Below are 22,950 nucleotides of genomic sequence, written 5' to 3' on the forward strand. Positions count from 1 at the left end.
AGTAAGAGGACCTGAGTTCTAATCCCAGGTCCCCCACTTGTCTGCTGTGTGACCTTGGGCAAGTCACTTTACTTCTCTGGGCCTCAGTTATCAGATCTGTAAAATGGGGATTATCACTGTGAGCCCTACGTGGGATCCTGTTGATCTTGTATAATAATAACAATAATGGTGGCATTTATTAAGCGCTTACTATGTGCAAAGCACTGTTGTAAGCGCTGGGGAGGTTACAGTGTGATCAGGTTGTCCCACAGGGGGCTTGCAGTCTTAATCCCTATTTTACAGATGAGGTAAGTGAGGCACAGAGAAGTTAAGTGACTTGCCCAAAGTCACACAGCTGACAATGGGCAGAGCCGGGATTTGAACCCATGACCTCTGACTCCAAAGACCATGCTCTTTCCACTGAGCCACACTGCTTCTCTGAGTGCTTGACTGCTAATTGTATCTATCCCAAAGCTTAATACAGTGATTGGCACATAGTAAGGACTTGTGTTTATGATTAAATTCCATGGTCTGGAATGCACAGGGCATGTCCAGAACAGGGGCCCTGGAAAGGTCATAGGGCACTGGTGGATTTGTTTGGCTATCAGGTGGAGGGAGAGGGGAGAGGCATGGAGGAGGGAGGGTAGCGTGGAGACTGATGCAGTAGTTGAGTTATGACAAACACCTGGACCAGCAGGATGGCAGGTGGGAAGGAAAAGAAGGTGTGCATTCTGGAAATACTGTGGAGAAAGAACTGACAGCTTTTGGCAACAGAGTGGATACTGGAGTTGAAAGATGCCAAGTTTATTATATATGGGCTGGAGAAATGGGGAGGATGTGATGTGGTCAAGTGGGATGGAAAAACTAATTGGAGATGTTTGAGGGAAGATATGGAGTTCAGTTTTGGGCATGAAGTGCCCATGGAACATCCATGCAGAGACGTCCTTGAGGCCGGAAGAGATGCAAGATTTTAGAGAAAAGAGGGCTAACGTGATAGATTTGGGAGTCATCCCGGTAGAGAAGGTAGTTGAAGTTTGCCTGAAGACTGTCAGGCAGATCTGTTAGCTTTGGCCCTGACCATAGAAGGCAAGGCTACCCAAGTTTACCGTGCTAGTTGATGAATACCTTTTCTTTCAATTGTGGTCCCAAAATGAAATGGAATAAGAGAGGAAACACCAAGTGAAAGGGGCTGAATCCATTAGCATTAGAATTCTATAGTTTAAAAATGAAACCCACAACTTGCTGGGATGGGAGGGGAATTCCTTTCATAACTCTCCTAATATCCTTTCTCCTCTGTCAAGCCTTTTTTAATTAGTTCCCAGCCCACTCAGTGTCATAAACCCATGAGCCATCATCATTTATGAACTAAAATGTATGTATGTATGCATGTATGTGTGTGCATATATATATAGTTGATTATACATTCAATTTTTTTAAATCTGACTACTCTATTTGCAAATATATTAAAGTTGCCTTCCCCGTTATAAAATAAGCTTCTTCTGAGCATCATACTCTGAGGATCACATTATTTATCTGTTTTGTTTTGTCCTTCCCAAAGGCTTGCTGTTTCCTATGTGCATTGTTTTCAGTGGATGCTCAATAAACACTATTACTGCTGCTACTACTACTGCTATTACTATTAATGAGAGTGTAAAGGTGTCACTCCTCACATGGGGACAGGTTCGAGGATCAGCACAGTGAGAGACTGAAGTCACAGAGGCTGAGTCATGCAAAATTCATTCCATGTGGCAAATTGAATTTCCCTTTCTGGAGGAATGCACTTCATTTTAGTTATTCAGATGTGGCAAATTGAACTTCCCTCTGAGGAGAAATGCATTTATGTGTTACTCGCATGTGACGAAGCACCTAGCTCCCACCCACACGAATGCTTCCCACTCAGGAGAAATTCACTTATGCATTACTCACACGTGGTGAAGCACCTAGCTCCCACCCACGAACGCTTCCCACTCGGGAGGAATTCATTTATGTGTTACATGCACTTGGCAAAGAGCATAGCTTCCACCCCCCTCGTCCCCCTCTCCATCCCCCCCATCTTACCTCCTTCCCTTCCCCACAGCACCTGTATATATGTATTTATATTTGTACATATTCATTACTCTATTTATTTATTTATTTTACTTGTACATATCTATTCTATTTATTTTGTTTTGTTAGTATGTTTGGTTTTGTTCTCTGTCTCCCCCTTTTAGACTGTGAGCCCACTGCTGGGTAGGGACTGTCTCTATAGGTTGCCAACTTGTACTTCCCAAGCGCTTAGTATAGTGCTCTGCACACAGTAAGCGCTCAATAAATATGATTGATGATGATGAAGCGTTCAGTGGGGCACTCACCTGTCCCATGGCTCCTCGGTGCAGACAGAGCGGGCATTCCACGATGTGGGCAGAGGTGACATGCAAGAAGTTGCTGCAAGTCTCCATCCACTTCCCAGAACATCAAAGTGGGCAGAAATTTATTAACTATCCATCCGGGCCACTTGAGTTTCGAAATTCTGCTTGTCCAGTCTCAATTCCAACCCCCCTACCCCGGCCACCACCACCTTTCTGCACCCCCTTTTGTTCCTCTGTACCTTATTTAGTTGGCATGGGGGCAAAGGACACCTTCTTCTACATTCCTGGCTTGGGGTGTCCGGCAGCTTCGGTCACGGGGACGGTGCCCCACCTGTGATTCTGAATTCCGCTTTAGCTTGGGCATTCATGAAGTAGCATTTTGACCCTGAGATGGTGATTGCCTCAGTTCATCTTGGAACGGAAGGGTGCTCACCGTAGATCTTTTTTTTTACGGTGCGCTTACTATTTGCCAGGCACTGTACGAAGTGCTGGGCTAGATGCAAGCTAATCAAGTTGGGCACAGTCCCTGTCCCACCTGAGGCTCACAGTCTTAATCCTCCTTTTGCAGATGAGGTAGTTGAGGCACAGGGAAGGTAAGTGACTTGCCCAAGGTCACACAGAAGACAATGGCAGAAGCCGGGATTAGGACCCAGTTTGTTCTCCTGGTCCTATGCTCTTTGCATTAGACCACACTGCTTTTCGAAACCCAAACAGCTGCTGTATGATGAGATAAAATTGGGAAATGGAAAGGAGTGAGAACAGAAGAAATGTTTCAAGGATACAATTAAGCACTCAGTCAATAATAATAATAATAATAATAATAATAATAATTAATGTACTTGGTAAGTGCTTACTATGTTGAAACTGCTCTAAGTGCTGCAGTAGATACAAGTTAATTAATTAATTAATGAATTCAATCATATTTATTGAGCACTTACTGTGTGCAGAGCACTGTACTAAGCACTTGGGAAGTACAAATCAGCATCATATAGAGACAGTCCCTACCCAACAACGGGCTCACAGTCTAGAAGGGGGAGACAGACAACAAACCCAAACAAGTAGGCGGGTGTCGAAACTGTCAGAATAAATAGAATTATAGCTATATACACATCATTAATAAAATAGATTAGTAAATATGTACAAGTACAATGAATAAAGTAATAAATATGTACAAATATATGCAAGTGCTGTGGGAAGGGGAAGAGGATAGGGTAGAGGGGGGTGGGGAAGATGGGGAGGGGAGAAGGAGAGGAAAAATGGGGCTCAGTCTGGGAAGGCCTCCTGGAGGAGATGAGCTTCCAGTAGGGCTTTGAAGGGAGGAAAAGAGCTAGTTTGGCGGATGTCTCTTTATGTCCCCTCTCCATCCCCCCTATCTTACCTCCTTCCCTTCCCCACAGCACCTGTATATATGTATATATGTTTGTACATATTTATTACTCTATTTATTCATTTATTTATTTTACTTGTACGTATCTATTCTATTTATTTTATTTTGTTAGTATGTTTGGTTTTGTTCTCTGTCTCCCCCTTTTAGACTGTGAGCCCACTGTTGGGTAGGGACTGTCTCTATATGTTGCCAATTTGTACTTCCCAAGCACTTAGTACAGTGCTCTGCACATAGTAAGCACTCAATAAATACGATTGATGATGATGATGATGATGATGTGTGGAGGAGAGCATTCCAGGCCAGGGGTCGACAGCGGGACGATGGATTAATCTTCTAGACTGCGAGCCCGTTGTTGGGTAGGGACCATCTCTATATGTTGCCGACTTGTACTTCCCAAGCTCGTAGCACAGTGCTCTACCCACAGTAAGCGCTCATTAAATACGATTGAATGAATGAATAATCACAATGGATACAGTTCTTGTCCCACATGGGGCTCACACTCTTAATCCCCATTTAACAGATGAGGTAACTGAGGCCCAGAGAAGTGAAGTGACTTGCCCAAGGTCACACAGCAGATGTGAACCCATTGTTGGGTAGGGATTGTCTATCTGCTGCCGAATTGTAATTTCCAGTTGTACTCTGCACGCAGTAAGTGCTCAATAAATACAGTTAAATGAATGAACGTGTGGTAGAGCCGGGATTAGAACCCATTTCCTACTGACACCCAGGCTTGTGTTCTTTTCACTAGGCAACACTGCTTCTCCCTAGCCTGAAGGCATTTGCAGCAGAAAGGCTAGCTAGGCACACAGCAATTTCCTTTTGAAATCAGATTTCCTCCAGAAGACTTTCCCCAATTAATTTATCACCCCACCCTATTACCCCGCTATTGTCATTTCAGCAATTGTGCTCCACCTGGGCATTGGGTACTCAAATCTCTTTGCATCTCCCTGCCCCCTTACCCCCTCCCCCCATTACAGTTATGCAGTTATCCTGTATGCTGTATTAAATCTTCTCCAATTTATTTTAGTATGTCTCCCATATTAGATGATAAGGTGATGTGTCAGCCAACACCTGAGAAGCCATACACATTATCAAAAAATAATATTGACTGCACAAGGCTAAAAGATGTAACAAGATTCTGTTACCTAGGCAACACACTGATTGATTGTATTACTACGTTAATACAGTCACTCATTCTGTCCTGCTTGGATTACTGCCTCAGCCTCCTTGCTGATCTCCCAGCCTCCTGTCTCTCCCCACTCCAGTCCATACTTCACTCTGCTGCCTGGATCAGTTTTCGACAAAAACGTTCAGGATATGTTTTCCCACTCCTCAAAAAACTCCAGGGGTTGCCCATCCACCTCATAAAAGAACTGCTTTCTGAAGAGTTGAAATTGGGAAACCAAAAGTAAGAAGGGAAGAGGAAATGCTTTAAGGACATGGTAAGAGAAAGTCTCGGACAATGTGCATCTGCTCCCCTTCTATTTTCCATCTACACGCACTCCCTTGGAGAACTCATTCGCTCCTGTGGCTTCAATTACCATTTCTATATGGATGATTCCAAAATCTACATCTTCAGCCCTGATCTCTCTCTCGTTCTCTGCAATCTCACATTTCTCCTGCCTTCTTGGATGTCCCCTCTGACACCTCAAACTTACCATGTCCAAAAGAGAATTCCTTATATTCCCACCAAAACTCTGCCCTTCCCCTGACTTTCCCATCACTGTAGACAACACCATCATCCTCCCTGTCGTACAAGCCCATAACCTTGGAGTCATCCTCAACTCATCTCTCTCATTCAGCCCACATATTCAATCTGTCACCAAATTCTGTCAGTTCAACCTTCACAACATTGCTAAAATCCACCCTTTCCTCTCCACTTAACTGCTATCATGTTAATCCAAGCTCTTATCCTATCCCACCTTGATTACTGCATCAGGCTCCTTGCTGACCTCCCTGCCTCCTCTCTCTCCTCAGTTCAGCCATACTTCACTCTGCTGCCCAGATCATTTTTCTACAAAACTAAGTCCATCTTTCCCCACTCCTCAAGAATCTCCAGTGGTTGCCCATCCATCTCTGCATCAAACAGAAACTCCTTAGCATTGGCTTCAAAACACTCAATCACCTTGGCCCCTCCTGCCTCATCATCCTGATTTCCTGCTATAACCCAGCCCACATACTATGCTCTTCTAGTGCCAACCTACTCACTGTACCTCAGTCTCATCTATTTGCTGCTGGCTTCTCTCCCATGTCCTGCCTCTGGCCTGGAACACCCTCCACCTTCTTATCCAAAAGACAATCACTCTGCCCCACTTCAAAGACTTATGAAATGCACATTTCCTCCAAGTTTTCTTCCCCAACTAAACCATCATTTCCTCTTCTCCCACTCCTGTCAGTGCTGCCCTTGCACTAGGATTTGTACCCTTTCTTAACCTCATCCTCAACCCCTCTGTAGTCCCTCTGTAATCTATTTATATTTATGTTTTTCTCTCCCCTCTAGACAGTAAGCTCACCGTGAGCAGGGAATGTGGCTACCAACTCTGTTGCATTGTACTCTTCCAAGTACTTACTACAGTGCTCTGCCCACAGTAAGCACTTAATAGATGTGATTGATTGACAGACTGATTCTCCATCAATGCTCACAGGGATGTGGAGGTGGGCCCTGCCAAACTCTGTTGTATTGTACTCTCCCAGGTACAGTGCTCTGCACATAGTAGTTTCTCAGTTGATTACACTCCTAAGCTGGCAATGATAAGTGTAATAGACTCTCTCGGGGCCCTTGGATCCTTGTAATGAACAGAGGCTCAGTCAGCTCATCCCCAGTCGGCTGATTTCCTTCTATGGCCCAGTGTGAATACTTCACTATAATGCCAACCTATTCACTGTACCCCGATCTGTCCATCTCACCCCCTCGCCCCTTCGCACTGGACTGGAATGCCCTCCACCTTCACATCCAACAGACAATCACTCTACCCACCTTCAAAGCCATATTAAAATCACATCTTCTCCAAAAGGCCTTTTCTGACCAAGCCCCAATTTCCCTTATTCCCGCTCATTGCTATGTCACCCTTGCAGTAGAACCAGGATTAAGTACTTGATATTCACCCCTCCCACATAAGTGCTATGGGGTAGGGAGTGGGAGGTAAGCTTCACCCTCAGAGGTGTCTTCTTTGAATTTGGGAGTCAGCTATATGTAATTGTGACTTACTTAAACCTTAATTATATATCACCAGTTGAGACAGTTTAACTACTGCACAATATCAATGTAGCTCTCTCTGCTTTTCACGCAGTCACCCTGTGGTTGGCACTTTCTTTGTGGTTCCATTGGTAGGTAACTGACACCTTAAGTTTTCCCTCTACAAGGGGCAGCAACATGTGAGTGATTACCTGTCTCCTGTTATGAACTAGCTTAGAGTGACTGTCCCTGAAAAGCAGCATGACATAAGGGGAAGAGCATAGACCTGGGAGCTAGAAGTCCTGGGTTCTAATTCTGATTCTGCAGTTTTCATTCATTCATTCAATCGTATTTATTGAGTGCTTACTGTATGCAGAGCACTGTACTAAGCGCTTGGGAAGTACAAGTCAGCAACATAATCAAAATCATAGTTTTGTGACCTTGCACAAGTCACTTAACTTCTCTGTAAAGTCAGAGTCAATACTTGTCTCCCTCCTACTACCTAGACTGTGAACGCCAGGACTTAGTACAGTGCTTGGCACAAAGTAAGCATCAACGAAGACCACAATTATTATAACATGATGTAACTGCTGTAGTAGTATTGACGATAGCATTTATTGAGCTTCCACTTGGCACAGTCTACTATGTATTGAGCATTTGGCAAAGACCAGCCACGTTTTGGAGAGAAAGTGGGTAGTTCCGTTTTTAGACATGCTTAGTTTGCAGTTCAAAAGGCTCAAGTGGTAGATGTCCTGGAGGCAAGAGGAAATGCACTGATTGTTTAGTAGGAGGAAGGTCTGGTCTGGAGAGGCAGCTTTGGGAGTCATCTCCAAAGACTCAATCAGTCAATCATGTAACATCTTCTATGCATGTGCTGCCTCTTATCCCCACTGTATCCTCCCAGGTAACACTCTGGACACAGCCCTGAAGTAATAGAGTTAGTCAGAGGTATTGTCTTTGGGGCTCTCCTTACTGGGGAAGCAGCTGGAGGCAGCCCTAGATGCCTTACCATGGTCCACAATGCCCCTCAATTCCCCAGAGGTATCGTGAGGGTCCTAGACCCCTTATCTTTTTTATATTCATTCATTCAATCGTATTTATTGAGCACTTACTGTGTGCAGAGCACCATACTAAGTGCTTGGGAAGTACAGGTTGGCAGCATATAGAGACGGTCCCTACCCAAGAACGGGCTCACAGTCTAGAAGGGGGAGACAGACATCAAAGCAAAACATGTACACAGGTGTCAGAGTCGTCAGAACAAATATAATTAAAGCTATATGCACATCATTAACAAAATAAATAGAATAGTAAATATGTACAAGTAAAATAAATACAGTAATAAATCTGTACAAATATACATACAAGTTCTGTGGGGACAGGAAGGAGGTAAGGTGGGGGGGGATGGGGGTACCCTTAAGGTTGCCTATCAGAATTGCACCCCAGATAGTATCAATGGAACCATTTAAGTAGCCATTTCTGCTTCCTGAAGGCTAGTGACTAATAATAATAAAATAATAATAATAATTCTGGGATTTATTAAGTGCTTACTGTGTGCCAGGCACTGTACTAAGAGCTAGGATAGATACAAGATAATCAGGTTGGGCACATGCCCTGTCCCACGTAGGGCTCATTGTCTTTATCCCCATTTTACAGATGAGGTAAGTGAGGCCCAGAGAAGTTAAGTGACTTGCACAAGGTCACACAGCAGACAAGTGATGGAGCCGTTATTAGAACCCAGATCCTCGGACTCTCAGGCCCTTGCTCTATCCCCTAGGTCATGCTGCTTCTCAAGGGTACTCAAAGACAGCACCTGTTCCCCTTCCTCTTCCACCGTTGCAGTAATTCTGACTCCCAAGCTCATGAGTTCCCCATGTTCCGATCACCCAGAGATGCAGGTTGCGAATGATGGATGGATTTTATTTACCTAAGGATTTCACCCTAACATTCATTTAAGTTGTGCCGTCAATGTCACCTCCAGTCTGGGGTTGAAACTCTGTCCCTGAAGCTAATCTATTTCTCCCCTCCCTCTATGGCCCTAGCATTACCCTGCAAGCAGTATTTTTCTGGTCCATCCCCTCTGAGGGTACTCAGGTTCATTCCCCCTCCTGAATCCAGCCCTTTCAGGGAACTTCAGCTTCTCAAGCACACTCTCTGGATTCTCTCCTCAGGTCCCCAACCAGAATCGTGGTTTGCATCCTGTCCCTCAGAACACTTCGTCCAGAAGGCCTCCAAAATGGATGGAGGAGCCTTCCCCAACTAGCTACCCCTTCCTCCTTTTTCTCAAATTCTCCACTCTAATCGGCCGGGAACCAGTTGATGTCATCCGGTAAGTGACTGACACCATTTATCTAAATAGCTAAAGCTCATCTAAGACCTTTCCATTTGGAAGGGGATATTAGGGAGTGTTACTGCTACCTAAACGTCTGGGCTTCTCTCCCTCTCCGTCTTTGGGGCTAATCTAGGAAATAGGATGCTTGAGACTGTGTTTCTTATTTCTGTTGTGCTCTCCCAAGGGCCTACACACAGTGGATTGCCCACTGCATGGTGTCTGAACACACAGTTGGCACCCAGGGAAAGAACCTGCCTGCCCTGTTATGCTGTCTCCTCCTTTCTGACCACCACCGCTGCTACTTCTGTTGCCAAGTTTGCCCTTAGCAGGCTGCGGGGCCAGGCCAGAGGTTCTTCTTCTCCCCAGCCCTAGATGCCAAAGGGGTGAGCCCTTTATAGCTTCATTAGGAAGCTATAAAAGGAGATGAGGCCACAGACTTTCTTGGCCTCATCTCCCCTTCATCTGCTCATTCTATTATCATTATGAAACATTAGCTCTGGGACCGGCCACCATAATGTCTATTCCGGCTACCATTCATCGGTCAATCAATCAGTGCTATTTACTGAGTGCTTATTCTGTGAAGAGTATGGTTATTAAGGACTTTGGAGGGTATAGAAGAGTAATTAGAAACAGTCCCTCAAAGATTTCATCTTCGTTAAATTGTTCTCTCCCAAGCACTTAGTACAGTGCTCTCTCTCTCTCTCTCTCTCTCTCTCTCTCTCTCTCTCTCTCCGGAATTTGAGCTGATCAACTCTCCCTTCCATTTAGATTGGGAACCCCCTTTGGAGCAGGGATTGTGTCTGATGGTTGTGTATCTGAGAAGCAGTTTGGCTTGAATTGGATTCACCCAATTGCCTAGTAAAATCGTCTGCACACAGTAAGCGCTCCATAAATACCACTGATTGATTGATTGAGTGATTTCTGCTCTTTCTCATTGTCTGATATTTCTTCAGCTTCAGCTAGCCAATGACCCTTTTCAATTTACCATGCAGCAGCTGCTTGAGTTTTCTACTGCCATCCATTTACTTCACCTATCTTGTTCTGGGAGCAGATATCCAAACCTCTAACTACTCCATATTATTAATCCATCACTTCCCAGCGTATTAAAACAGTGTGCCTGCCCTTCTCTCCATGACCACTGGTATCAGCAGCCCAACTCCAATTATTTCTTCCCCTCCACTTTCAAACCCACCCTTATATCTCCTATCCTAAAAAACTCTCCCTCGACCCACCTCACCCTCTAGCTTTTGTCCCCCATCCCTGACTATTCCTGTCTAAACTCCTTGAATGAATTATTTATCCCCATTGCCTCCACTTCCTGCCCTGTCACTCCCTCCTTGATTTTCTGTAATACAGCTTCACCTCCATCCACTGCTCAAAAACTGCTCTTTCCAAGGTCAAAAATGACCTCCTCCTTGAGAATTTACTATTATTATTAATAATGATAATAATAATAATTCTCTTTATTAAGTGCTATGTGCCAAGCTCTGCTATGCACTGGGGTAGATATCATACAAATTTAGAAGCAAATGCAAATTTAATTGAATCTGCACCATCCGAATCCTCCTTGACCTCTCAGTAGCTTTTGACACTATAGACCACCCCCTCTTCTAAAACTTCTATCTTAATCATAATAGAGGTACTTTTTAAATGCTTAGTATGTGCCAAGTATTGGGGTAGACACAGCACAATCAGATCGGACACAGTCCCTGCTCCACATGAGGTGCACAGTAAAAGGGGAAGGGAGAAGAGTTATTTAACCCTCATTTTACAGATGAAAAAACTGAAGGACAGAGAAGTTGTGACTCCCCCAAGGTCACACAGCAGGCAAGTGGCAGAGCCAGGCTTAGAACTCAGGTCTCCTGACTCCCAGTCAGGTGCTAGTTCCACTAGGGAATTTGGTTTCTCTGACCCTGCCCTCTCCTGGTTCCTTCTAGCTCTCTGGTGGCTTTAACTCTCTTTCATCAGCTCCTTCTCTGCCTCCCACCTCCTAATTCCTTGGGATCTTTGAAAGCTCAGTTTGGGCCCCCTTCTTGTCTCAATTTACACCCACTCCCTTGGGATCCACCCCAACAGCTTCAACTAGCATCTCTACATGGATGACTTCCAAACCTACCTCTCCAGCCCCTACGTCTCTCCTTCTCTGCCTCCGTAGTCTTGCATTTCCTCCTGCTTTCAGGGCATTTCTCCTTGTATATACTGCCGACTCCTCAAACTCAAAATGTCCAGAACTGAACCGCTCATCTTCCTTCCCATAACTTCTCCTCCCTGCGACTTTCCCATCATTGTTGATAGCATCACCATCCTCCTGTCTCACAACCCAGATCTTTGGTATTGTCCTTGATTCATCTCTCTCTTTTCACCCTCGTATCCAGTCAGGCACCAAGTCCTATCAGTTCTGTCTTCACCACATCTCCAGAATCGACCCCTTCCTCGTCATCCAAACTGGCACCGTGCTGGACCAAGCACTTTCCCTAATTCATCTCAACTACTCCATCAGCCTCCTTGCTGGCCTCCTTTTATCCAGCCTCTCCCCTCTCAGCCCATACTTCATTCTGTTGTCCGAATCATTTTTCTAAAACATCATTTGCGTACATCTCCCCACTCCTCAAAAATTTCCATTGTTTGCCTATCCAGATCCACAACATCCAGAAACTCCTCAACAGTGACAGCTCTCTCCTCTACTCATCCTCCCTCCTCTGCCACTTCACCAGACTAACTCCTCTTACACCAGCCTATTCACTGTGTCTTATTCTTGTCTCTTTTGCTGTCAACACCTTGCTCATACTAGAAGGTCAGAGGCAGAGGAGGAGCTGATGAAAGAGAGTAAAAGCCACCACAGAGATATGAGGAGGACCAGGAGAGGACAGGATCATCATCATCAATCGTATTTATTGAGTGCTTACTATGTGCAGAGCACTGTACTAAGCGCTTGGGAAGTACAAATTGACAACATATAGAGACAGTCCCTACCAGTGGCCTAGTGGAACTAGTACCTTCCTTAGAGTCAGGAGACTTGGGTTCTAATTCTGGCTCGATTTATATACCCACTTACCTGCCTAGAGAAGTAGCATGGTTTAGTGGAAAGAGCTCAGGCTTAGGAGTCAGAGGACATGGGTTCTAATCCTGGCTCTGCCATTTTTTGCCACTTAACTTCTCTGTGCCTCAGTTACCTCATCTGTGGGGATTGAGATGGTGAGACCCTTGTGGGATAACCTGATTACCTTGTCAGGATTATCTACCCCAGCACTTGGCACATAGTAAGCACTTAACAAATACCAGAATTATTATTATTATTATTGTCCAACCAGCTGTCCCCACAGCACTTAGGTTCATGTTTATGTACTTAATTATTTCTCCTGTCTATGAACTATAAACTATCTCTCCTGCCAGCTTGGGAGCCCGGATCCTCACCGCCTCAGGACTGAGAACTGGGGAGTGGAAGAAGGGTAGGGGAAGAAGGCCACCTGGGGAGGTTTGGGTGGTGCTCTGTACTCCAGGATGACTGGAGTGGGGAAGAAGGGGATGCTGAACCAGGGTTCTGATTTCTGAGAAGCGGGGGAAGGGGGTACCAGCCCCGTGGTGGTATGAGCTCTCTGAAGTTCACATGCACCCACTCTCTCTTCTGCCCATATCCCAGACCCAGGGCAGCCCTTCCCCATCCCCACCAGGGGAGTAGAAGCCTGAGGTTTTGGCATGGTGAGTCCACTGATACTGCTTGCCTGCATAATAATAATAATAATTGTGGTGTTTGTTAAGTGCTTATTATGTGCTAGGAACTTGGGTGGTTAAAAGCAAATCAGTTTGGACACAGTCCCTGTCCCACGTGGGGCTCACCGTCTCAATCCCCATTTTACAGATGAGGTAACAGGCCCAGAGAAGTAAAGTGACTTGCCTAAGGTCACACAGCAAGTGGCAGCCTGGAATTAGAATCCATGACCTTCTGACTCTCAGGCCTGTGCTGTAACCACTTCACCATGCTGTTTCTCATGCCCGGAGTGCCAAACATTCACTCCTTCCCATAGGCACCATAGGCCTACTCCCACCCAGGATCCTGGGCTCTGGCCATCGGTGCAACCAGCATGGCTCAGATGGGAGGTCCCCACCAACGTCAGTGTTGGGCAGGATGTCACCCAGACAGATATTGTTGGATGATGGACATTGTTTCAGTGCCATAAATGGACTGTGTTTCAGGACCTCGTTGTTGATAACCTTGCCTTGCCTCTAAATGTTGACTGTGATTTATAGGTGGAGATGATGAAACTCTTCAAAGAGCCTGATGTCTTTTTTTGTGGTATTTGTTAAGGGCTTACTGTGTACCAGGCACTGTACTAAGTACTGACGTAGAAACAACATAATTAGGTTGGACACAGTTCATGTCCCACATGGAGCTCATAGTATTAACACCCATTTTACAGATGAGGAAACTGAGGCCCAGAGAAGTGAAATGACTTGCCCAGGGTCACACAGAAAACAAGTGGCAGATCTAGGATTAGAACCCAGGTCTTTCAGACTCCCAGGACGTGCTCTATCCACTAGATCACACCTGTATATATGTATATATGTTTGTACATATTTATTACTCTATTTATTTATTTATTTTACTTGTACATATCTATTCTATTTATTTTATTTTGCTAGTATGTTTGGTTTTGTTCTCTGTCTCCCCCTTTTAGACTGTGAGCCCACTGTTGGGTAGGGACTGTCTCTATATGTTGCCAACTTGTACTTCCCAAGCGCTTAGTACAGTGCTCTGCACACAGTAAGCGCTCAATAAATATGATTGATTGATGGATTGATTGATTCTGTGGTAGGTTCAGGTTTCACATCCTTATGCACCACCTCCTTTTTTGAATTTGATGCCCCATTATTACCACACATCTGTTTTGCAATCTTTACTCTCCCTTTCCGTGCAACACTGGACAATGCCCTGCCTAGGAATTTGAGGCTTGCTTTAAGTTCTGAGTTATCAATAAAACTATTTGATTTTGAATAATGTTTTCTGGACACGGGGTGGAGTATGTATCAAACATTTTTATAGTGTCAAGTTTGTTTCAAACTTTTAGGAGAAAACACACCTCCCTTTAGAAATATTTTCATCATCATTTCTTCAATCCACAGTCAACAGAATCTTCAACAAGAAGATTATTGAATACTGTCAGCTGATGAGTATGTAGGGAATGGTTATTTGCAGAGTTCCCTTGGATGGAACATGCAAGAAAATGGGATAATAAGCATGTGCTCTCTGGAGATGAAATTGGTTGAAACAGTCAAAGCCTTCACAAATAGCCAAACCAAAGACTTTTGAACATCCCTAAAGATTGAATTTGACCCAAAAATCTTAGAAGTATGTGAACAGATTTCCCTTCAGTAGAAAGAGAGAACATTTTGAAGAGAGGGAACTGACATTGAAATAATCTTTGTAACACTTCCTACTGATGATGGTGCGTTGTATAAAGAATAATAAGCCTCCCAACATGAGAAAATATGGCTTTCACTCTGTTGGGTAAAATTACCATGGATTTCAGAGATGCCACCAATATCACCATCTTCAATATCATAGTATTCTTATTGTTGACAAGATCCCACCTGGAGACCTATGGCCTGGGCTATTGAAGCCCATGAGTTTCCAGATCCTTTAGCTTAAATGCTCCAGCTGCTGTCAGATTTTAGCCAATAGCATTAAAAGTGGAAAATAAAAATAAAAAGTGTGAGTGGACACAGCAGGGAACAGAAATAGAGATAGGGATATCTCTTCAATAGGGATTGCCCTGTGAAAGAGTTATTTTATCTTTACCATCTTCAAGAGGTGATTGCTCAGCACCCAAGGGTTTATAGAACTACATTAAATTCCCCCTTTGCCTTATCTTCAGGTTCAATCACTTTGAATAACTTCACTCTCCTCTTTCCCTCCCTTTTTTTCAAGTCCATTAGTGGCATGACATTAGCTGCCAGAGCTAGCCTTGTGCAGTAGCTTCCAGCAGGCTTTGCTTAAAGTAATTCCATTCTTTAGATTACTTGAGAGTAATTGGTTCAGCTGGAAATCTCCTTTCCATAGAATAGACTAGCCTGACTCCAAGAAAACGTTTCCCTGAAACCTATGGCTAGGGCAGCTGAATTCCGCTGAATTCTGCTAACAGCACTTTTTCACACAGGTCTGCTCTTGTTGGAAAACCCAAACAGTGTGTTCCTAATTTCTAGGCCCCCATTGTGTGTCCAGTAGATGCTATTGCTAAAGTACACAGCTCAAATTTGGAGCATATGAGGTCAGTCCAGAACTCAGCCCCCACAGTGGTTATAGGAATCTATATTTCTTTCGAGTTCTACCGACAGATGATTATGTAATCTATTAGTTGCTATTATTTAGACCTTGGATTATATGGGAGGTGGATGATGGTGTTGGTAGTTACAGGTTGGTGTTTAGTAAAATTACTGACAGAAATAAACCACTGCTATTCCATGGGGCTGATGACTGCCTTCCATGAGAAGCAGCTTGGCCTAATAGATAGAACACAGGTTTGGGAGTCCGAAGCACCTGTGTTCTAATCCCGGCTCCCTGCTTTGTCTGTTGTGTGACCTTGGGAAAGTCACTTCACTTCCCTGTGCCTCAGTTAGTTGTAAAATGGGGATTAAGACTGAGCTCTGAGTGGAATAGGAACAGTTACCAATTACCTTGTATCTACCCCAGCTCTTAGTGCAGTGCCTGGCACACAGTAAGTATAGAACAAATACCACAATTATTATTACATTTGGCAGTCCACTTGCATAGAAATACAAACATGTGGTGAGGCACACTTTGAAATATTGCAACCTGATGGAGAATTGGTGGGAGACTGCTGCAGTAGGTAGACAAGCCTGATAGCCAGTGAGATGTTGTTCTTCTTGAACAAAGACTTCATGAATAATAATAATAATAATAACAATGGCATTTGTTAAGTGCTTACTATGTGCAAAGCACTGTTCTAAGTGCTGGGGGGATACAAGGTGATCAGGTTGTCCCATGTGGGGCTCACAGTCTTAATCCCTATTTTACAGATGTGGGAACTCAGGCTCAGAGAAGTTAAGTGACTTGCCCAAGGTCACACAGCAGACATGCGGCGGAGCCAGGATTAGAACCCATGACCTCTGACTCCCAAACCCATGCTCTTTCCACTGAGCCACGCTGCTGAAGATAAGGAGAGCAGGATGTAGACTAGAAAACAGAAACAGGGGTTGTACATATTTACTATTCTATTTATTTTATTTTGTTAATATGTTTTGTTTTGTTGTCTGTCTCCCCCTTCTAGGCTGTGAGCCCGCTGTTGGGTAGGGACCGTCTCTATATGTTGCCAACTTGTACTTCCCATGTGCTTAGTACAGTGCTCTGCACACAGTAAGAGCTCAATAAATACGATTGAATGAATGGTATGGAATAGCCCATTAGTAAGAAAGGACCTGTCCTTACTCATAAACAGTGCAGGAGGGAAGTGGTCCCACACTGATCCAAAAAGACCCACTCATTCTGGGATAGGACCTTAGCTATATACATGGGTAGCTGTACACACGTACACACGTTTGTGGGTAAGCATCCTAAGGAATTTAATGTACTTTTGTTGCTCAAATACAGTACATTGAAAAATTAAATTGCACTTGTCAAGATTGAGTGCAGAAGCACTTCCCACTGAGCTTGCTATAAAATATAAATGATGTCCATTCAGATATCTTGGCTAGTAACAGTGTATCAGAGAGAAGTGAATTGGTGTGTCAGAGTGCATAAAATCCCATAAGCACATTCATTTAGAATTATAAGGAGTATATCAAATTACATTTTACGTCATACAACCAGTATTATTAGCTCCCACTGAGTGATATACAGAGCGTGAAGAGATCTGAACTAAGGAAAACCAAATGGATTTGCTTTTCAACTAAATATTTCACACTAGCAGTAGATTGAACAGTAAGTAAAAAGGTATCTGCCACACTTTTATTATGTTGATTTCAGAGTATTTTGAGTAGGTTGTTAAAATCAAAGTATATCATGGGGAAAGGAGGTAAGACTTGCCATGCATTATTCTTTAACTTCATTTTAATCCTTTATTTAAATAAGAAAATAAGATATTGAAACAAATATTTAATAATATAACTTGACATCTTTGAAAAGAGAAATAAGGAAAACATGGATTTTGCATTTTTAGAAAATTTTTCTAAAGAACAGAAAAATAATTTTCCTTGGTTTCTGAAGAACTATATTCAAAATGATATGATATAAGTATTCAGAAACCAGAGACAGTTATACACATTTTATCAATATAACAGTAAAAATATATAAAATGCAATGATGTGTAGTTGATATTATGTTTGTTTAAAAGTATTGGTCTGTAAATGCCGAATTCCGTATCTCACTTATTTGGAATCTATGTCAAACATGTTTATGTATATATTAATTATATATATGTGTGTGTATAAATATATATATGTATATATATACATATATATAGTTGATTTTAGTCCTAACATTTTAAAATCAACTAATTCTTAAATGTAATTGGTTTCAATATTTCACATTTAAATCAATAGATTTAAAAATAGTATTTATATTTTATTACGTATTGAAAACCAATCAGATGAGAACACCTATCATCATTACTATAAAGTAATATATTGGCCAATTGTATTTTAATATTTTAAAAATTTAGTCTCCTTCAAGTAATTGCAACTCCCTAAGATGACTTTATGATTTAGAAGGGATCTCCTAGAGGAGGTGAAAGGAAATTTACTTGCTGTGTTTATCAATTACTTCTGTAGTGTAAGAACCATAATAGAAATTAATAAGCACAATAGAAAGAAGTTATATGGGAATGCCTAGACTTGTATTTATAAATTAAATCAATATAATGCATGTCAAAGCTATCTCCTTATGACGTTGTTGAGCATCTATTTCTTGAGATGTTAGATACTTAGCTAGGAGTGCTATATACACAGCAAATCCTCATTTTATTCTGTTGATTTGTTTTCTCTGTGGAATTGTGTTGCCGACCATAGCGTGCCATAAATAGATCATTTGCGCCACTAATGCTTTAATGTTATTTTTTCTTGTGAATCCCAAAATCAGCATTTTCACAGAAAAGTATGAAGTGCTTCAATACATCCTCTTTAATGGTATTAACAATGACTTATACATGTATTTTACTGTATTCTAGAATATATGAATGAGTTTCTACATCAGCTTGCCAGGTTTAATTTATTGTAGACTAGTCCACTGTATTAGCTATAGTAGGGGCAGACAAACTTACTAAGTAATTGAACATGCCACAGAATTACTTTCATTTCCACTGTAACAAGGTAACAAGAATAGGAAGATGCCAAGTTGACTAAAACCAAATCTCCACCTAAATCTAAAGGACAGTTAGTAAAGCTACATATACTGGAAATCCAAGAGGTATCTAAGTTATTAGCACACCTATCATAGACTGAAAATTAGATGCAATTTACAGGAGATATAAAAGCCAACAAACAATATCATTTGATTATATTGGGCAAAGGAGATTGGGTAATAGAAATGTTGTCCCCCTGCTCCCCAATCCTGTCTCTTCTCCCCAGAATACTCAGGAAGGGAAAGATCAGGCTTTATATGAAAAAATACATATATTTAATATATATGAATGTACAAATAAAAGCAGTGTGGTCTAGTAGATAGAGCATGGACCTGGAAGACAGAAGCACCTGAGTTTTAATCCCTCTCGGCCACTTGTCTGCTGTGTGGACTCGGGCAAGTCACTTAACTTCTTTGTGCCTCAGTTACCTCATTTGTAAAATGAGGATGAAGACTGTGAGCCCCATGTGGGATATGGACTGTGTCCAGCCTGATCATGTATCTAATCCCAGTGCTTAGTACAGCGTCTGGCACATAGTAAGAATTTAACAAATACCATTATACATATGTGTGTGTATAACATATATAATTTATATGTAATTAATTATATAATTAAGAATATATCGAGTGAATAACTAGTGAGAACAAATGGGAAGGGTGGAAAATCAGGCTAAATCATGGAAGGAGTTGAAGATGATCAAAAACTAACTGGGTCATGTATTTAGATCACGACTGCCTAATCGTTACAACCAACCCTTATGGGACAGAGATTGTGTCTGTTCTACTTATAGGGTATCTACTCCATGTGCTTGGCACATAGTAAGCACTTAACAAATACCACAATTATTATTATTATTATCCTAGGTTAGTTATCCCAGGTTACTTAGGAAGTTAGCAAGCTTCATTGTGAAACTGTTCTGCTTGAGAATTCATGGAAGGCAGGAGAAATCTCTGAGCATGGAAAAGAGCAAACATTGTGCCCGTCTTTGAAAAGAGAAGAAAAGAATGGCTCTGGTCATTACAGACCAATCAGCTTAATATCAATTTCAGAGAAGATTCTAAAACAGATATCAAGCAATCAATTTGTGATCACTTAGGGGAGCATAAGAAGATAAGAAGCTATCAGGATGGTTTGGGGAAGAGCAGAATGTTCTTCCCAAATTTAATTTCCTCCTATTAAGTCAGGGTCACCAAATCCTGTGGGTTCTACCTTTACAGTATATTTAGAAGCTGCCCATTCCTCTCCATCCAAACTGCTATCATGCTGATCCAAGCACTTATCATATCCTTCCTTGACTACTGCATTAGCCTCCTAGCTCACCTTTCTGCCTACGGTCTCTCCCCTTTCCACTCCATACTTGTCTGCTGTGACCTTGGGTAAGTCACTTCACTTCTCTGGGCCTCAGTTACCTCATCTGTAAAATGTAGATTAAGACTGTGAGCCTGCTGTGGGACAGTGACTATCTCCAACCTAATTAGCCTGTATCTACCCCATTGTTTAGTTCAGTGCCTGGCACATACTAAGTGCTTAACAAATACCATTAAAAAATGGAGTCAAAGGTGATGTGCAGTTGGGGTCTTCTGGGACACTGATGGGAAAATTGGTAGGAGGAGTGGTATAGAAGGAGAGATGAGTTTTGATCATGGTAAATTTGAAGTACTGACAGAATATCTGAGTGGAGCTATCCTGGGGCAAGAGGAGTTGTAGATTAGATGAGAGGCCAGGGCTGAAGAGGTAGATTTTGTAGTTATCCTCATAAGGATGTACTTCCCAAGCGCTTAGTACAATGCTCTGCACACAGTAAGTGCTCAATAAATACGATTGATTGATTGATTGATTTAAGCTCTGTGAGTAGATAAATTCCCCTAAGGAGTGGGTATAGAGTGAGATGAGCACGTGACCAAGAACAACTCTTGGGGTTGTGTGGAGGAAGAGTTAGGGCTGTGTGGAGGAAGAGGATCCAGGAAATATAAGTGAGAAGGAACAGTCAGAAACATAGCAGAATTAGATTAATACCATGTTAGTGAAACACTTAGCTTGATTGCATTACAAGGGGAAGAAGAGGTTCCCACTGTCAAAGACAGCTCAGAAAAGAGCAAACCCAGTCGAGTTGGCTGCAAGAGGGTCATTGATGACATTAGAGAAATCCATTAAGTGGAATGAAAGATTGAAAACCTGGTTGAAGTGGGTGGAAAAGAGAGGGCTGTGGAAACAAAAGTATTTTTTAGTTTAGGTAAGAAGAGCATATTTTAAGGCAGAAGGGATAAAGCGTGGCCTGGAGGAAAGAGTGCATGCCTGGAAGTCAGATGACCTGGGTTCTAATCCTGACTCTGCCATTTGCCTGCTGAGATCACTTGGACAAGTCACTTAACTACTCTGTGCCTCATCTGTAAATTGGGGATTCAATCAATCAATCAATTGTATTTATTGAGCACTTACTGTGTGCAGAGCACATACCTGCTCTCTCTCCTACTTAGGTTATGAGCCCCATTTAGAACAGGGACTGTGTCCCACTAAGTTTTTTGGTATGTACCCCAGCTCTTAGTTACAGTGCTTAATAGAAAGCGCTTAACAAATACTATCATTATTATTACTATTATTGTTATTAATAAACCACCCGAGAGTGAGGGATTGAATATAGAAGTATGAGAGGAGAGAAATGTGTTAGTAAGTGCTTTGGGGAGGTGAGAAGGGTTTGAGAGGACCCTTCCTCTCCATCCAATCTGCTACGACACAGATCCGAGCACTTACCCCATCCCCACCTTGACTATCAGCCTCCTTTCTGACCTCTCTGCCTCTAATCTCTTCCCACTCCAGTCCTTACTTCACTCTGTTGCCCAGATCAGTTTTCTATAAAAAGTTCAGTCCATGACTCCCACTCCTTCAAAACCTCCAATGGTTCCCTGTCCACCACCACATAAAAACAGTAAGTCCTTACCATTGGTTTTAAAGACACTCGATCTGCTCTCCCTTCTTACCTTCTGTCACTGATCTTTTACTACAACCCATCCTACACCACTCTGCTCCTATAATACCAACCTCTTCACTCAAACTCGGTCTCATCTCTCCCACCATCAACCCGTTACCCACATCTTCCCTCTGGCCTGGTATCTCCTCCTGCTTCATAGCCAATGGACCATTGTTCTACGTACCTCAAAAGTCCTCTTAAAATCACATCTCCTCCAAGTGGGCTTCCCTGAATAAAGCTCTCATTTTCCCATTTGCCCCGTCCTGCTATTTTGCTTATGAACTTGAATCTGTACCCCTTAAGCACTTTATATTCACTCACGCAACACTAATCTACATATCCTTATTGCCTTCCATCTCCCCTTCCTTTAATATATTTCAGTCTCTGTCTCCCACTCTACACTGTAAGCCCCTAGTAGGCAGGGATTTTGTCTACCTACTCTATTGTATTGTACTCTCCGAAGTACTCGATACATAGTAAGTGCTCAATAAATGAAAAGCAGTATGGCCTAGTGGATAGTGCATGGGCCTGCAAGTCAAAAGGACCTGGGTTCTAATCCCACATCCCCCACTTGTCTGCTTCACTCCACTTCCCTGTGCCTCAGTTACCTCATCTGTAAATTGGGGTTTTAAGACTTGGAGCCCCATGGAATATGTCCAACCTGAGTAACTTGTATCTATCCTAGTGCTTAGTACAGAGCCTGGTACATAGTAATCAATCAGTGGTATTTATTGAGCATTTACTACATGCAGAGCATTGCACTAAAGTGCTTAGAAGAGTATAGTACAGCAATATTCTCTGCCCATGATGAGCTTATAGTAAGCGCTTAACAAATAAAATAAATAAGTAAATAAAAAAATATGGAGGAGGTGCTGTTCTAGAGAGCAAGGAGAAGCAGCATGGCTTTGGAGTCAGAGGTCATGGGTTCAAATCTTGGCTCCGCCAAGTGTCAGTTGTGTGACTTTGGGCAAGTCACTTAACTTCTCTGTGCCTCAGTTACCTCATCTGTAAAATGGGGATTAATACTGTGAGCCCCCTGTGGGACAACCTGATCACCTTGTAACCTCCCCAGCACTTAGAACAGTGCTTTACACATAGTAAGCGCTTAATAAGTGCCATTATTGTTATTATTATTATTATTTACACATAGTAAGCACTTAATAAATGCCATTTAAAAAAGTCCCCCTCTTGAGATTCAGCAGGCACGCAGAGGAAGGATGAGGGTGGGGCTAGTGGCATGATTAGGAGGAGATCGGAGGATTTTGGGGAGTTCATGCCTGATGGTTTCAGTTTTATCACCAAAGAAGTTGACAAGGTCATCAGGAATTTTGGAGACAGGCGGAGGGAGACATGGGGTTTCAGGAGAGAAGGAAAGATTTGGAAAAGTTGGTGGGCTTTATGGGCATGTTAG

The 22,950-nt window shown here is 42.7% G+C and overlaps 1 protein-coding gene across 37 annotated transcripts in view; it reads left to right on the forward strand.

The window, feature by feature from the left end:
- Positions 1–22,950, forward strand: part of NRCAM (neuronal cell adhesion molecule) — a 235,903-nt gene that overhangs the window by 91,138 nt on the left and 121,815 nt on the right. For 34 of the 37 annotated variants that reach the window (XM_038752542.1, XM_038752547.1, XM_038752548.1 and 31 more), the window contains exon 3: positions 9,058–9,215. The exons of 1 other annotated variant lie outside the window; for it this stretch is intronic. The gene's annotated coding sequence lies outside the window, so the exon portion shown is untranslated. Of the gene's footprint in view, positions 1–6,390; positions 6,409–9,057; positions 9,216–10,010; positions 10,096–22,950 lie in introns of those variants that run through there. 2 more of the 37 variants (XM_038752543.1, XM_038752545.1) reach the window with 2 other exon arrangements.

This window comes from Tachyglossus aculeatus, chromosome 10 (assembly GCF_015852505.1).
Source record: "Tachyglossus aculeatus isolate mTacAcu1 chromosome 10, mTacAcu1.pri, whole genome shotgun sequence".
NCBI lineage: Eukaryota > Metazoa > Chordata > Mammalia > Monotremata > Tachyglossidae > Tachyglossus > Tachyglossus aculeatus.